The sequence below is a fragment of the Solanum lycopersicum genome, chromosome 3 (genome assembly GCF_036512215.1).
Source record: "Solanum lycopersicum chromosome 3, SLM_r2.1".
Taxonomy (NCBI): domain Eukaryota; kingdom Viridiplantae; phylum Streptophyta; class Magnoliopsida; order Solanales; family Solanaceae; genus Solanum; species Solanum lycopersicum.
The window spans coordinates 53600487-53612272 of NC_090802.1; positions in this window are offsets into that span (position 1 = coordinate 53600487).

Genomic DNA, 11786 nt, shown 5'->3' on the forward strand with positions numbered 1-11786 from the left:
ACTTGGGCTTAATTGCTCAAATAAATTCATTAGGGCTTTGGCCCACCTGTCCTAAACTAATTTCAAAATTTGGGCCCCCTTTTCAACAATTCAAGAATCCTTCAAAACAAATGGCCTTTGGGCCTATTAATAAAAAAGTCTGAAGGGCCCTGGCCCAATTTCCTGAAAAAGAACCAACGTATACGAATGATGCATACTGTTGTATACAATGTATATTCAATCCATTTTGGACTTTTGAGCCCTGCATATTGTTGAATACGCTTCTCTCGCTATTCTCCGTGTATTTCCCATATTATTTCTGCGTATTTGTACATGTACCATTTTTAAACCTGTTTAACAATTGTATATCACTGCCCAAAATGTATACCAATGTATACGGTCTGTATCCTATGCACTTATTCATTGCCTATTCATGTATTTTATATTAATTTGACGTCCCTGTACGTTAAACATGCAATTCACATTTTTCACACATATTTATAGTATAGAGTCTCTGTATATCAGTGTATACAGGTTATATATCAGCCTGACTTTCAACTTTCGAAAGTTGAAAGTCCCTTTCCAGAAGCGTATTTTCACTGCCATTAACCCAGATTTCGAATGTGGCTTTCTGTACGTCTTTTATCTTGTATATTAGTGTATACAATAAGTATACAGAAGGTATACAGCTGCTCAAAATCTGCAGATTTGATTTTTTCAGCACTGAAGCTGCTGGTTTCGCAACCTGTACGCCATTTTTGAGGAATCTACGACTCGGGGAGGATGTTTTGAGCCTTTATGGCTCAAGGAAAAATGCGAGAGATGGGAGCGAAGTCCGTGGGGCTCGAAAATAGTTTCACATGCAAGCAAACAAGGCAAAAGAAAAGGAATGAGTTGGAATGAACTCAGGCGGAGTCCATACAGAATGAAAGGCAAAACAAACCACCAGTACATCAGATAAAGAGCTAAAATAATAGGATGAAATAAAATACGATAAGCTAAATTGACAATAATATATATGTAAGATCATTAACCAGCACAAACTCAGGCAGATTTGATCAAAAACAAGAAGAAATAACAAGAAAACATTAGTATTGCAAAACCATGATGACCAAAATGATGGAGCAGAAGAACATAAACAAATGTTGCTTATGTTAAACAGCAAGACTATCAAACTAAGTGGAAATTTGAAACTCACTCATTTCATTCAAACTTTCAGAAACAGAAATGTATCAAGATTAATATGAACAAGCTTAAACTCAACTATCATAAAGCTACTAGAGGAGAAGAGGGAACTTCATTCGCATTCGGCAAACATAGAAGGACATTATTGTACCATGGAAAACTTCCAACTTAGACGAGATAGTGAACTTAAGAGAAACTACAACTTCGAAGCCAAAGACACATTTTTGCAAAGAAGACAAATCACCAAACGAAGCGGGGATCGTTCCGTTAAGAAATAGCAAGAGAACTTTTAGGAAGGAGCAAAGGAAACAGAAAATGGAAACAGAAAAGAGAAAAAAAAAACTGATATCTCGGCTGCTCAAGAACTCAAGCTCATATGACAAAGAATACAAGACACAACCATGAAGCCATGTTAACTCGTAGGAGAAAATCACAACGCTGCACATATCTACGCTAAACTAGAAACACAACAAGGTTAAAGTAAAATCTGCCTGCAGGCAGTTTCAAATGGAGCATAAATACGGTTAAGACATATCATCATAGTCAACAACGAATCAATCACACCAAAAAATCTTTCGAAGAAGAGTATAGAAGTCGAAACAAGTAAACCAAAACAGTGACGAAACAGAGAAACCATCAACATTCATCGTGTTGCATTAAACACTAAAGCAAGACGTAAATAAAAGGAAGCATTACCTTTCCACAAGCAGCGAAACGGACAGTGATGGCGAAGGAGATGACACAAGGAAGCCTGATAACTTCAACGAACTCCAAAGACAATAAAGAAATAAAGACAGAACGAGGAAAATCCTTTCGAAAATTGCCCTTTTTCAAATTTTCTTGATTATCTGTGTTTTTATAACAAATGGAATTCCAACCCCCAAAAAAGAACCTCTGTATATCTCTATGTGATAAAAGTATATCCCAAAATTTTCCAACCTCAGGAAAACCGAAAATTTTTCAGAAGAATCCAAATTTGAAAGGGGAAAAGGATAAAATCGACTATCGACTCTCCTTCCAAAATTTGAAATTTCTTCAAAGGATCAGGGAGAACTAGCTGGAATTCGTACGAAAACGTACCAATCTCAACGGAACAATGCAAAAGGGTCGTCTGATCTTGATGCCCTCACGCGAAGATCGCGGAGATGAAGACATCTGGCCGCTAAAAGACGAAATAGAGCCGCTGGAATCGTACGAGGGTACAGTCGAAGGCTGGAAAGGGTAGAAAGGCGCGTCGCGCGTGGCTGCGGCTTGATGTCGTTGCTGGAGGAGCACGTGATTTTACCGCGCATCCTGGTTCTTCATGAGGAAGAAGAACAACCACGCGTTGTCTAATCTGAATGCACAAATGGACCTGGTTGAAGGAGTTTTCGAGAGGAGTTGGGCCTGGGAGGGAGTGGATTTTCAGTCGGGCTGATTGGAATTGCTGGAAATTTATTGGGGGCTTGGGGTTTGGGAAAAGTGTTCCGCTGGAAAGGGAATAGAAAGGAGAGCAAATGGGCTGGTGCTAAGGATTTAAAGTGAGATATAGCTTAGTGAATTAATAATTTAGCCAAATCATATTTCATTTGTAAAATTCGGTTAAATCTTAAATAAAACGAATTAATATTAATTAATTAACGAGCTTCCTAATTTTATAAAAAAAAATTAATTGTAAACTAGTGATAAAAAAACCTTAATTTAAACTAAACTAGTTTAATAGGATACTTACTACAATTAAAATATTTTTGAGATGGTTTTTTGAATAATCATAAAATATACTAATTATATACATAATTATGTAAAATATATAAAAGTTATAAGAAATGACAAAACTATTCAAAATAATGCAAACTTTATATTTTTTTATTTTTAAAAATTATAAAACTAATTATTTTAAATTGCTTGGAAAATTTAAGAAGCTCATGAATTAATTCCGATCGGAGAGGGTCAAAATTGGATGTTAGCACCCATACTTAGTACAAGTGTGTACTAACCCTATACAACTCTACAATTTTCGGTGCAGGCATAAGTGGGCGCTGGAGCTGCAGGTTGACGCTGAAACCAACGGACGTGGAACATTCATCCGGATTTGGTAGGCCCTCATGCTTTCGAGGATGCGTGCCCATTATATTCTAGCTTAGTTATAGGATTGAGCTAGTGGAGTATGTTCCACTAGCGTTTCTTTCCATTTTTGTTCATACATTGTATTGGTGCCATTTTGGCAAGTATACATTTAATGTTATATTAAACTATGTCTTTCATTTGATGATCTTAATGTTAGATAGTTGATGGTGAACAATTATGAATCTAATTGACTGATTAGTATGTATGTTAAGAAACAAAAAAAATTCAAATTTTTGGCTAAAATTAACTTAGACGAAGTAAGAATGACATAAGTAGGCTTGTATGCGACCTCTGAGAGGTCAACGACGCCGGACTCGTCTGGGTCTAGACTCCGGTCATGACATGTTAGGTTGCTTTGACTTATATACTCAATTCGATAAGCATTTTATTCGTACTTTTCACTCTATGAGCAGTTGGGTGGTTACACCAATTTTAATTGTACGTATTATAGTAATTTTGGTTTCCATCTTTTTAAGAAGTCCGGAACCAAAAGGACAATTTTTTCCTTCAAAAAAGATAAACGGTATGTCAAAAAGTATTTAACCAAAAGGGCAAAATCGCTCCAGAAGCAGCGATATCTTTAGTACAAAATTAACTCCGTCTGTGCCGTTAAAAAAGTTAAAATCGCTGCCCCAATAACGATTTTGTCAAAAAAAAATTTAATAAAAAAGAAACTTTGAAATCGCTGCATGGACAGCCAAATTTAGAAGAAAAAAATTAAATGCAATGCTGTTGTTATTTTTTTTAAGAAAATCGAAGTTAATTCTAAGAAAATCGCTGCATGTTTACACTTTCAATTTATTTATTTTTTGAAAAGAACACTGCTGAGGCAGCGATTATAGAAAAAAAGTTCAAAAAATCGTTGTTGGAGCAGTGAATTTAGTTTTAAGAAAGATTTTTTATTTTTTTGATCAAATCTTTGCTGGGACAGCGATTTTGCCCCAGCAAACAGAGTTAATATTGCACTTAAGATATCGCTGCCTTTGAAGCGATTTTGCCCTTTTGGTTAATTTTTTTTTGATATACCCTTTTGTGTTTTTAAAGAAAAAAGTTATCCTTTTGGCTTCGGAAGCATCATATACAACATTTACAATAAAATTAGTCCTACGTATTTTAGATAATGATTATGTTCACGTATTCCACACTAAGACAAAAAGGTGTAAAAAAATTATAAAAAAAAAAGTTCAGGGATAATAGAACCTTAGTTTAGTAAGACGTGTCTCTGAAATTTTGGTCATAGTCTAGGGGGTACTTGAGCACTTTCCCTATTTAGAAATCCATTTATCTTTCCTATCTAGTTCTTTAAATTGCTTATTGTAAGTGTCTAGTTTTTCATATCAGTTATCTTTACTTGATCAATCATTATCTTTTTCTCTATATTATTTGATTGAACATTGAACTGTGTACCCTTCTATTGCTTTTGATTTTTATATTAATGATGAAAAATATTTTGCCTTTGATTTCAATCTCATGAGAAATTTAAATGGTTACGTCTGTCTTAATTGTAATTGTTACCATAGATTTGATTATCATCTCTCTGTGAATTGCGAGAAAAAAAGCAGAAAGGAACCAGGGTGGCAAGGTGTGAAGAGAAGATAGCGTGCAACGAAGTAGCTAACTCATAAAAAGAGCAGGGGTGCTAGTCAGTTATAAAAAAAATCAAAATATTATAAATTATAAGTGTTACCACATTTATAAATGATTGTGTTGCGTCAGTCTTAATTGTAGGTGTTACCACATATTATCAATTATAATTGTGTTGCTAATTTTGTAGATTGGTCAATCTCGAATATGCATGCACTCTTTTTCACCACAATTCTCAATAAGTTGCTATTCATGCTAGATATCATCTTAGAGATTCAAGTTAGAAACACGTATAACTCAACATACGTCTTTTTCAAAGCTTAACCACATGTTAATGTTGATTCTAGAAATACCATCATATTTGATTTCAATCTCTCAATGATTGTGCGAATTAACACCTTATTCATTTGAAAGTAATGTACTGGACATTTTTTAAAGAGAGATTTGGACTTTTCCCATATTGTTTAAATCTCAATATCTCAATTTCAATATTTGAATATTCCGAAATGAAAAAAAAACTTTATGAATTTTTTTTGATCATTTTACAAGGTAATATAATTTGATGTTCATCCTTCAACCACCTTTTTTTGTTCTAACAAAGAAAAAATGGGAATAGAGTGATTCTCATATGATCAGTTGAGATTCTCTTAAACATATACGTTTCACTAATCTCTAAAAAATTCTTTGTGAATCCTCATACATGTTCAAGACTTGTAAGCTACCCCTTAGTGAGTAATAGTTGGATCGCATTAAATATTACTCAACTATACCTCCTCATTTGTTTGTCTAGTTGTTGTTTTATTACTAGCTACTTTTTGTTAATATATGTTTACTTCTTCTACTGCTTTTTTTTGTTGAATGCTTTAGATTATTTTTTCCTTGAGTTGAGAATTTGTTAAAAAAAAATTCTCTACCTTTGAGGTAAATATAAGGTGTGTGTACACTACTATCTAGGAGTGTTCATGGGTCAGTTTGGATTAATTATTGGTCAAAATCAAAACCAAATCAACTTAATCGGTTTTAAAGTTATCAAAATCAAATCAACTTAATCGATTTTAAAGTTATCAAAATCAAATCAAACCAAATAATATATATATATATATATATATATATATATATATATATATATATATAAATGTGATTGTTATCGATTTCGGTTTGGTTATTTGATTATTAATCATTGACAAAAATAAAAGAAACAATTCATTCAAAATGTGAAAAAGTGACAACAATCCATTTAAAAGAAAAATAGTTAGAATGACTTGTTGGGTTTTAGCAAGTGTGAATGGGAAAAGAAAAGAGAAAATATCAAAAGTGAGGGAACTACTTTGGAGAGAAAATGAAAAGTCATTTGCAAAGTGCAAATGAAAAGTCATTTCTTATGAATTTGCAGGTAACGGTAACATTCCAAAAAGTTGTTACTCTTTCCAAAAAGTCGTTACTTTTCGAAAAGTCGTTACTTTCCAAAAAGTAGTTATTTTCCTAACAGACACAAATTTTCGAAAAGTTGTTATTTTTTCCAAAAGACACAACTTTCTGGATAAAATGGGTCTGAACAGATTTCACTGAACAGACATGTTCCTTGCTGAAAATGGCTATAAAAGGAAGTCAATTTTTGATTTTTTAATAACTGAAAATTTTTTCTTTCTCTGCATTTATTTTTCTCTCAAATAAAATCAAAGTGTCGATCGACTGAGTCTGTGTGACTTGTTGCTGTTCTTCAGTTCGTTGAAGTTAAAGAAGTTTGAGGTACCGCTATTTCTTTAACAGGTTTAATTTGTTTTATCTTGGAAGAAATTAATCCATAACCTTGGGTACAGTGAGGGGATTAAATTTCTTAAGGACACACAGTAGTTTCTGTGGACTCGGATTAATTCTTCTATTTTAAATTTTTTCTGCTTCATCTTGTTTCTGTTTATGTTCATTAACTTCATAAATACAAGTTATTGTAAGAATAACAATCTTCAGAAATTTATCAGTTTCTGTATTTGAGGTTTCTGGAGATTAAAACCTTTATGGTTTTCTACTCTGCTTGAATTTTTAAAATTCATTCGATTAACGATTAAAAGAACATAAAAACTTTATCGTTAAATCAAAAACAGTTTGTGTAAAGATTTATTCTTTACTGTTAGTATTTTAAATACTTAATTTATCTGCCATTTGTGACAGAAAAAAAATGACTAATTCAAGTCAAACAAATGCTGGAATAGTAAGTGCTGCAACAACAACGGTTGCACATAATCGTTCAAATGCTGCCTTAGCACCGGCTGAGAAACCTGCAAAATTTTCTGGAGTCGACTTTAAGAGATGACAGCAAAAGATGTTCTTCTATCTCACTACGTTGAGTCTGCAGAAGTTCATCAATGAGAATGTTCCTGTTATGTCAGATGAAACTCCGGCTGATGAACGATTCTTGGTAACAGAAGCATGGACACACTCAGATTTTTTGTGTAAAAATTATATTTTGAGTGGTCTGCAAGATGATCTGTACAATGTGTACAGCAATGCAAAAACCTCAAAAGAACTCTGGAATGCTTTATAAAAGAAGTACAAAACAGAAGATGCCGGAATGAAGAAATTCATTGTGACAAAATTTCTGGACTTTAAGATGATAGACAGTAAGACTGTCGTCACCCAAGTTCAAGAATTGCAGGTCATAATCCATGATCTCCTTGCTGAAGGTTTAATTGTGAATGATGTTTTTCAAGTGGCTGCAATTATTGAAAAGTTACCTCCATTGTGGAAGGGCTTTAGAAGCTACTTGAAACACAAACGCAAGGAGATGACTGTTGAAGATCTCATAGTAAGGTTGAGAATCGAAGAGGATAATAAGGCTGCAGAAAAGAGGTCACGTGGTAATTCAGCAATATCTGGAGTAAATTTTGTTGAAGAAGATTCCACAAAATTAAAGAAAAGAAAGAAAGCATCTGGTCCAAAAAGCAATCCTCCTAAGAAGAAATTCAATAGAAACTGCTTTAATTGTGGTAAACATGGTCATAGGTCTAATGAATGTCGGGGTCATAAGAAGGACAAGAAAAAGAAGGATCAAGCAAACTTGGCTGAATCCAAAGGAGAAATGGATTATCTCTGTGCAATGCTTTCAGAATGTAACTTGGTTGGAAATCCAAGAGAATGGTGGATAGATTCTGGTGCCTCATGCCATGTTTGTGCCAACAAAGAATTATTTTCATCATATACTCCAGCACTTACAGATGAAAAATTGTTTATGGCAAACTCCGTTGTTGCAAAGGTGGAAGGAACTGACAAAGTCCTATTAAAAATGACATCAGCCAAGGTGGTGACTTTGAATAGGGTCTCATATGTTCCAGAATTGAGAAAGAATTTAGTTTCAATTCCAGTTCTGACCAAGAATGGATTTAAATGTATATTTGTTTCTGATAAAGTAGTAGTAAGCAAAAATGATATGTATGTAGGAAAAGGCTACCTTAGTGATGGCCTTTTCAAACTCAATGTAATTGCAGTTGATATGAATAAAGATTTTGCTTCTTCTTACTTGCTTGAGTCTAAATGTTTATGGCATGAACGTTTGGGACACGTTAATAACAAAACCTTGCGAAAACTGATTAACTTAAATATTTTGCCAAAATTTGAGTGCAATAGATCAAAATGTCAAATTTGTGTTGAATCTAAGTATGCTAAGCATTCTTATAAATCTGTTGAAAGGAATTCAAATCCTTTAGAATTGATTCACACTGATATTTTTGACATGAAGTCAACACCATCACGTGGTGGGAAAAAGTATTTCATAACTTTTATTGACGATTGTACTAGATATTGTTATGTCTATTTGCTAAATAGTAAGGATGAAACAATAGATGCATTTAGGCAATATAAAACTGAAGTTGAAAATCAGTTAGATAAAAAGATCAAAATGATCAGAAGTGATAGAGGTGGAGAATATGAATGTCCATTTGCAGAAATATGTTTAGAAAATGGAATAATCCATCAAACTACTGCTCCCTACACTCCTTAGTCTAATGGAATTGCAGAAAGAAAAAATCGAACTTTAAAAGAAATGATGAACGCATTACTTATAAGTTCAGGTTTACCACAGAACTTGTGGGGGGAAGCTATCCTTACAGCAAATCAGATACTTAATAGAGTGCCTCACTCAAAGACAAATGTAATTCCATATGAGAAATGGAAAGGTAGAAAACCCAATTTGAAATATTTCAAAGTGTGGGGATGTCTAGCCAAAGTCCAAGTTCCTATACCTAAGAGGGTAAAAATAGGACCTAAGACTATGGATTGTGTATTCATTGGATATGCCACAAATAGTAAGGCATGTCGTTTTTTGGTTCATAAGTAAGAACATCCGGATATTCATGATAATACGATAATGGAATCAGATAGTGTTGAATTTTTTGAACATATCTATCCGTATAAAACTAGACTTGAGCCATCTAGTGGGGGATCTAAACAACCCAGAGATGAACCAAAAGAGAATGAACAAAATGAAGAAAGTCCAAGACGCAGTAAACGTCAAAAGACATCTATTTCATTTGGATCAGATTTTGTAACATTTCTTTTTGAAAGTGAGCCTCAAACATTCAAGTAAGCAATGTTGTTTAGCGACTCAACCTCTTGGAAGGAGGCTGTTAATAGTGAAATTGAATCAATCTTAAGCAATCATACTTGGGAGTTGGTTGATCTTCCTCCAGGGAACAAACCGTTGGGTTCAAAATGGATCTTTAAAAGGAAGATGAAAGACGATGGAACTATTGACAAATATAAAGAAAAACTTGTTGTCAAAGGTTTTAGACAAAAAGAAGGTCTTGATTATTTTGACACATATTCGCCAGTGACTAGGATTACATCAATTTGGATGTTAATTGCACTAGCTGCAGTATACGATCTTGAAATTCATTAAATGGATGTGAAAACATCATTCTTAAATGGAGAGCTTGAAGAGGAAATTTACATAGAACAACCTGAGGGTTTTGTAGTTCCTGGTAAAGAAAAGAAAGTGTGCAAACTTATTAAGTCACTTTATGGGCTAAAATAAGCACCAAAACAATGGCATGCAAAGTTTGATCAAACCATGTTGGCAAATGGATTTAAGATCAATGAATGTGATAAATGTGTTTACATTAAAGATACTCCAAATCAGGAAGTTATTTTATGCCTATATGTAGATGATATGCTTATAATGAGCAAAGACATTGCTAATATAAAAGCTACAAAGTGTATGCTTGCTAGTAAGTTTGATATGAAAGATTTAGGAGTTGCTGATGTGATATTAGGAATTAAAATTCTTAAAACTCCTAACCGTCTAGCATTGTCTCAAACTCATTATATTCAAAAGATACTTGAAAAATTCAATTTTTTGAATTTTAAAAGGGCAAAGACTCCAATTGATGTAAATCTTCATCTTGCAAAGAATAAAGGTGAAAGTCAGTCTCAATTGGACTATGCTATCATATTGGGAAGCTTAATGTATGTCATGAATTGTACACGACCAGACATAGCTTGCGCTATCAGTAAACTGAGTCGATACACAAGTAATCCTAATCATAATCATTGGTTAGCAATGAAGAGAGTTTTGGGATACTTAGATGACACTCAAAACTATGCTTTACATTACAACAGATATCCAGTCGTTCTTGAAGGATATAGTGATGCAAATTGAATTACTGGGTCAACTGAAACAAAATTCACAAGTGGATACGTTTTTACTATTGGTGGAGGAGCAATATCTTGGAAATCATGCAAACAAACATGTATAGCTCGCTCTACAATGGAGTCTGAATTCATTACTTTAGACAAGGCAGGTGAAGAAGCTGAATGGCTCCGGAATTTCTTAGAAGATATTCCATTTTGGCCCAAACCAATGGCCCTATATGCATACATTATAATAGTCAAGCTGCAATAGGAAGGGCTGGAAGCATTATGTATAACGACAAGTCTCGTCACATAAGACGAAGACATAATGTAACGACCCGTTTAGTCGTTTTGAGCAACAGACTTCAATTCTGGGAAAACTAGCAGAAGCGACGGACCCCACGACGGAACGTCATGGGCACGACGAACCGTCGAGGGGGTCTCGTCCCAAAATACATAGAAAATCTGAAATTGGGTACTGAAGATCAACTCTCTGAACTTTGTGACGGAATGGCAGGACGGACCGTCACAGGTGTGACGGACCGTCGTGATCCAACGTTTCAAAACACTTAGAAAATCTGAAATTGGGTACTGAAGATCAACTCTCTGAACTTTGTGACGGAATGGCAGGACGGACCGTCACAGGTGTGACGGACCGTTGTGATCCAACGTTTCAAAACACTTAGAAAATCTTACATTGGGTACTGAGGATCAACTCTCTGAACCTTGTGACGGAATGGCAGGACGGACCGTCACAGGTGTGACGGACCGTCACAGACCCTTGGTGGAAATCTGGGTCTCTGAACTCTGCGACGACCTGCAGGACGGACCGTCGCAGGCACGACGGCCCGTCACAGGTTGCGCAAATCCCAGGCAGAGTCGGATTTCTGGTGAAGTTGTAAGGGACGTTTTTGGACTATTCTTCCTTAATTATAGATTTCGTGGGTTTATATTAATAACTCAAATTCTTGAGGGTTAAAAGAGGTAACCCTAAGTTAATTAGTGGGGTGTTATTGCCATCTTTTATTCTTAATTATATACTAACGAGGGTAAAAGAAAGAGGGTTTGAATAAGAAAATAGAAAGAACCAGAAGGGAGAGAGAGAAACGATCGAGAAGGGGAGGAAAACACCAAGCTTTGAGGATTAACTTGCTTGATTTAAATTCTTCGGTGGAGGTAGGTTATGGTTTTCATGCTTTCATAGTAAACTCTTAATAGAGAATGATATGTATTGGTAGTATTGTAAACCCTACTATATGCTTAATTGCATGTTTGCATGAATATGATTATGTGTTTGTGATAAGTTAAGC